Source organism: Montipora foliosa, chromosome 5 (genome assembly GCF_036669935.1).
Source record: "Montipora foliosa isolate CH-2021 chromosome 5, ASM3666993v2, whole genome shotgun sequence".
NCBI classification, from domain to species: domain Eukaryota; kingdom Metazoa; phylum Cnidaria; class Anthozoa; order Scleractinia; family Acroporidae; genus Montipora; species Montipora foliosa.
Window position 1 is genome coordinate 29,431,339 of NC_090873.1, and position 5,580 is coordinate 29,436,918.

Below are 5,580 nucleotides of genomic sequence, written 5' to 3' on the forward strand. Positions count from 1 at the left end.
TTTCTTTTACACGCGCAATCGTATGCGTCACGCGCAACACGCGTGTTTAGTTCTGGATTTTTATGAACTCGATTGTGATTGGTTCCAAAATAGTGACGTCATGGAAATCGTTTGTGGAGTCGTTTTCGTAGACGTTACTTTTCGGGCGGAGAGAAGCGACAACCGGAAACACGTCTGCGAACGCAGGCTAACTCACCTGGAGCCTTTCGTTCGTCTGCGAATTGACAGCATGAGTTGTATGCTCAGCAACCTGGCCGTCCATTGTAAATATTAACTTTGCGTTTGCATTGAATTAACTTTGCGTGCGTTTCATAAAGTTTGCACGCAATTTTTAAAGTTTGCATGCACTTTTTTTTAACTTTGCGTGAATTTGATTAAGTTTGTAACTTCAGCATTTTTAAAGTTAAGACCAATTTTTTTAAGTTTGCAAGCGTTTCATAAATTTTGCATGCAATTTTTTAAGTTTACATATATTTTGTTGTGTTTACGTACATTTTATTAAGTTTGCGCGTGTTTTTAAACTAATATGTAGGTGCTTTGTCCATACCGGCCACGAAACTATTTCTTAAATTGTGTTGAAAAGTGCGAGAATCAATTCTATATTTTGACACTGCATTGACACTGGCAGTTAAAAGGCTTAATTAATCTAGAGGCTTTGACGGCAATACAGCTGCTTACGAGACGACAATACTGTCTGTCAGGTGATCATGTCTTAGTCGTTGCAATCACTTTTTTACCTATTTAACTTAGTTGAACTAATTGGTTGGCCAGAAATTGTGACAATCCCGGGGTGACAGTTTGTCCGCTTGTCGGGCGTATTCAAACAACAATGACAATTAATTCTCACCTGGCCGGATCGACCCAATCAAAAAAACAAGGTATAAAGTTGAGTTCGGGACCTTCGATTGCAACTATAGCCAGCCACGACGGAGCTGAATTTCAACTCAGTGTAGCTGCCGGCATATCTTGCTCCGTAACCACTATAAAGTTTTCATAGTTGTGGTTTGATTCGTGAAATATGCAAAATGTTCTTAATTAATTACGCAAGAGCTCTGGATGCAGATGAAGATGTTGTAGTGTAGTACCTCAAAAAGACCATCAAAAGAAAAAGCTTTCCGGCTATGAATATCTCTTCAGTGGAGTGTTATGACCTATATGTTTTTGGGAAGTTGTTAGTTACAATGAAAATATAAGAAGTCACTTGGTTTTGAACTCGTAGAACATTTAAAATCAGTAGGTAGCCTTTTCTCCAATCGATCATTTTGTCTGGTGAAAGAGCAAATCTCATTGTGTCGTTTTTCCCTTCTCTTTCAGATTAGTTTCTTCCTCAAAATTCTTCTTAGCCTTTATATACTCTCTAGAAGTTTCTTGTTTTTGTAAAAATATCCAAACCTCAGTTTTCCTTAGGTCCATTTTAAACGTCGCATTTTACATGTGCCGAATCTAATGCAAATGAGAAAAATCTATTGTTTTCGCTCATTTGCATTAGATTCGGCAAATGTAAAATGCGACCTTTAAAACGGGCCTTAGGCTTAGGTCGATATATATTTTCTGAGATTATTCGAAAGTAAATAAGATCTCGAAGTCTCATTAAACAATAAGAGCTCGAAATCTCATTGTGTCGTTCCTCCCTTCTCTTTCAGATTAATTTCGTCCTTAAAATTCCTCTTAGCCTTCATATACTGTCTAGACGTTTCTTGTTTTTGTAAACACCTTCAAACTTCAGTTTTCCTTAGGCCGATAAAAATTTTCTGAGATTATTCGAAAGTAAATAAGAACTCGAACTTGCATAGTATGGTGGGACCTATGATAATTTGTATAGGAAATCGTATGAATTTGTTCGTGAATTTCTGGGTTATATTTGCACCAGTGATATTTTGAAAGTTCTCCAAATTGCATGGGCCGTAGGCGAGTGCGATTTGAGAACTTTTAAAATATCACATGTGGCTACCGGGGAGAAAAACTTTAACGCCGTATCCCACAACCGCGCGCGGCCTTGAATGTTATTTTCGAATTCAAGATTAGATCTCGTCGGTCCTACTTGAATGTTCATTCAGTAACAGGAAATGTGGGAGACACGGAATGATCTGTTTTGGCGATGGAAATACTGCAGGAAATTTGGAAACAACACCTAAAACCGCGCGCGGCTGTGGGATACGGCGTTAAAATTTGTCTTTCCAGTCCTGCAAGTTACGTCACCAGATCACCTGGCATATAACCCAGAAATTCACGAGCAAGTTCACACGATGTTTCATTTATTATATACTCAACAAAATCACTCCATCGCTTTGTTTCCATAGTAACTTCCTTATTCCACTCTATAACCGCTTCATGCATTCTTCACTGACCAATCAGAAAAGCGATATCTTGTTGGGTATATAATAAAGGACGTCTACAGCGACAAAAGCATCGGCGAAACAACAAACGTTCGTCTTAAGTTTTGTACATTTAGTTTTTTTTTCCTCCTCTGCAAATCTACCTCGTGAAATGACTGAATCTTACGTTGAAGGGGAAAGCTAGAAACAGTTAATTTCAGTTATATTTTTTAGTCTTAAAACCGTTTCTCCGAGCTTATTTCCTGAATAGTTCGGCTAGTTTCTCAGGGTTCTATCTAGGGTATTTGAGGGGTAGAAGCTTCCCCCCCCAAAATGCCCAGCCTCCCCCCCAAAAATATACAGTATGTAAGTAACTATATCGGAAAAATCATCCAGACGCGACGAGCTCAGTGCACGCAAAGCAAGTATTCCCTGTCTAAGGACACTATATATGGAACATAGAGTATTACAAACTGCTGGCCTTAGAGCAGGCTCGGGTATTGTGCTCTTTGTTTACCAGTATTTGTTTTCACACTCGATTAGACGCAATGTCAGTTAACAGTCGGATCTACCGCAGTCAGTTACGAGCATTTATAAGAAATGCAAAAGTGCCGTTGTTGAGCTTATTACCTTTGTTGAGTTTATTTATTTTATTCACGTACTAACAAGTCAAGAAGTATATACAAATATTAGTGGAATTAGACGTGTCGGGTAACTCTTCTGCTCACCGTTAGCAAATATCGAAGCTAAGTGTAACATTCTCAGAACGTGATCACGACTAAAAATAAAATAAAATACCAATGTAACATTTCTCAAAATTGTGTCTCAAAATGCACCAGATTGCATCTCAGCGCATATTCGTTTAAAAAAATTTCCGGGTGAGCAGACCCCCGGACCCCCGTACGAAACTCGTGGCCCTCGGCCACTCGGGACTTCTCCCCCAAACGATAAATCCTAGATAGAACCCTGGTTTGTAGAAGTTAATCATCTTGGAATGACGACGAGAGAATTTAAAAAACGTGTATTCAGTTCGCAGTTTTAATAGAGAGATTTTGCATTGCGCTTACGACAACCGGCAAACGTGAGGATGAACTGACTTCTGTTTTTACAGGAGCCCGTGACTAGAAGCGAACATCTCCCATTCTATATGTCAATCCATTTTTACAGACCGATTTATTTTTAGACTTCTTATCGGCCGAAAAAAAACAAAGACAGTTCCGGTTCGGTGGCGCTATGACGTCAAGTCAGTTTCTTGTGATTGGTCATCGAGCTTTTGCTCTTGCGGCAGTCTTAGGCAACGTTTACACGAACCCGGTTTCACATCGACACGGTTTCATGATTTCGAAACCGCGCCAAAATCGATGCGGTTTGAAAGTGTTTACACGGAACCGTTTTCGCCACTGAGAAAATCCAAGTCGTGATGGTATTAGCGAGCGCTCCACTACGTGCTACATTCACTATTTTAAAATGAACAATGCAATTTTCGCGCCAAAATAGTAACCGTATTCAAATCGATGCGGTTTCGCTGTTTACACGACAGATAAACCGCATCGTTTTGAAAACGCTCCACTTTTGGCAGCGGTTCCAAATCGACACCGTTTCGATAACAGTCTCGATCGGTGTCGTGTAAACGGAAGGTGTAACCGCAGCGAAATCGATGCGGTTACAAATGAAACCGCGTTCGTGTAAACGGTGCTTTATTCGCGAGAAATTCAATCTAAAAAAAAATCGGTCTGTGAAAACGTTGTAGTCATGGGTTCGTGCGTTTGCCAAAAGTCAAAAGAGCCTGTTCTTTTCTGGCACATGTCTTGCTTGTTATATACAAATATCGAGAAACGTCTAAAAAGAGAGAGACAAGTTAGAATAAGAGAATTTTCATGCTTTTGTGATGATTGCCATAAATCTGAAAGGTCCATATTTATCTTCCAACGCTTACTTACTTTAGATTCCTGATCTTGCTCACTTGTATTTCCTAGGTTTCTGGCTTCTTGAAGTTAGCCTTTGAAATCGTCCATTTTTGAAAATATTTATGCTCTTTTAAAGAACTAGACAAATCCCTAATTCTTGGCCGTTTTTCAAGTGATTCTTTTCTTAGAAAAATCCCAGTCCTTGCAGATTCAATGCATTCTAAGCAGCCAGCTTCTTGAATGTCCGCTTCGAAAGCGTACATTCTTTGAAAAAATTCTAGTGGTTCCCCCTTTTCAAAATCTCAAAAAGCCGCATTTTCGAAGCTTTGGAAAATCTTGCCAACTTTTCCATTTTCCCGACACGGGAAAAGACGGAGAAGTTCAACTTATTTTCTGACTGCATTGCCTACGGCAACCCAATAAAAAACTGCTTGGAAGACGCATCCAATATGTGAACTCAGTGGAGATTTTGAAAAGGGGGACCATTGGAAAATGTTCAAAAATGGACTATTTAGAGGATCTGAATGGGGGGGTCCACATGTCGATTGTCGGTTAAAATTTTATTACTTTGTCGGTTGTCGGTTAAAATTTTCGACCTTTGTGGGTTGTCGGTAAATCCCAGTTAATTTTTTTGCCGCTAGTCGGTAATTTTTCCCTCGCTTTGTCGTTAGTCAGTAATATTTTCTAGCCCTTTGTCGCTAGTCGGTTAACCCCATTCACACCCTCTATTTAGAAAGCATAATTATAGAAGCTAAAAACAGGAGAGAGACTTCTCGTGATCTTCAATTGCTGATTTATTGATCTGATATTGATCTATTTCGTTGAGCAGCAGTTTTAGCACAGAAAAAAAATCATAGGGTTCTTCAACTTTCAATGCATTTTACTTCAGAGAGCATGCCAATTTTTAGTCCCTAAAAATTTACACAAGAAATCGGCCATTGTTGAACAGTGTCCCTTGTCTGCCTCAGAATATCCTCAGTTGTTTTATTGGATCTTAATGCTTGACCTCATGCGCATTGTAGGATCATAGTGTCTGGTATTACTTCTACAATACATGCTCTTGTGAACTCCAACTTCCTTTTCAGAATATATAATAACAGTAAAATCCGTTCTCAGATTGAATCCGTTTTTACCTCGGTTGAATACGCACCGCACACAGATGAATGAAGGGGTAGGAGGGGGGGGGGGGGGAGGGGTGTCCGGGCTCGAATAGTGGTAAGTGTATTGTGCAGTTCTTTGTTTTCTTACTATGTTGTAATGTTGAGACTGAATGGATAAGATCTAGAGTATGAATCCAGAAATCGATAAGGTGATACGAAGGTTGAGATGCGTAAGACAGAGCTGGGAAAGGTGTTTTC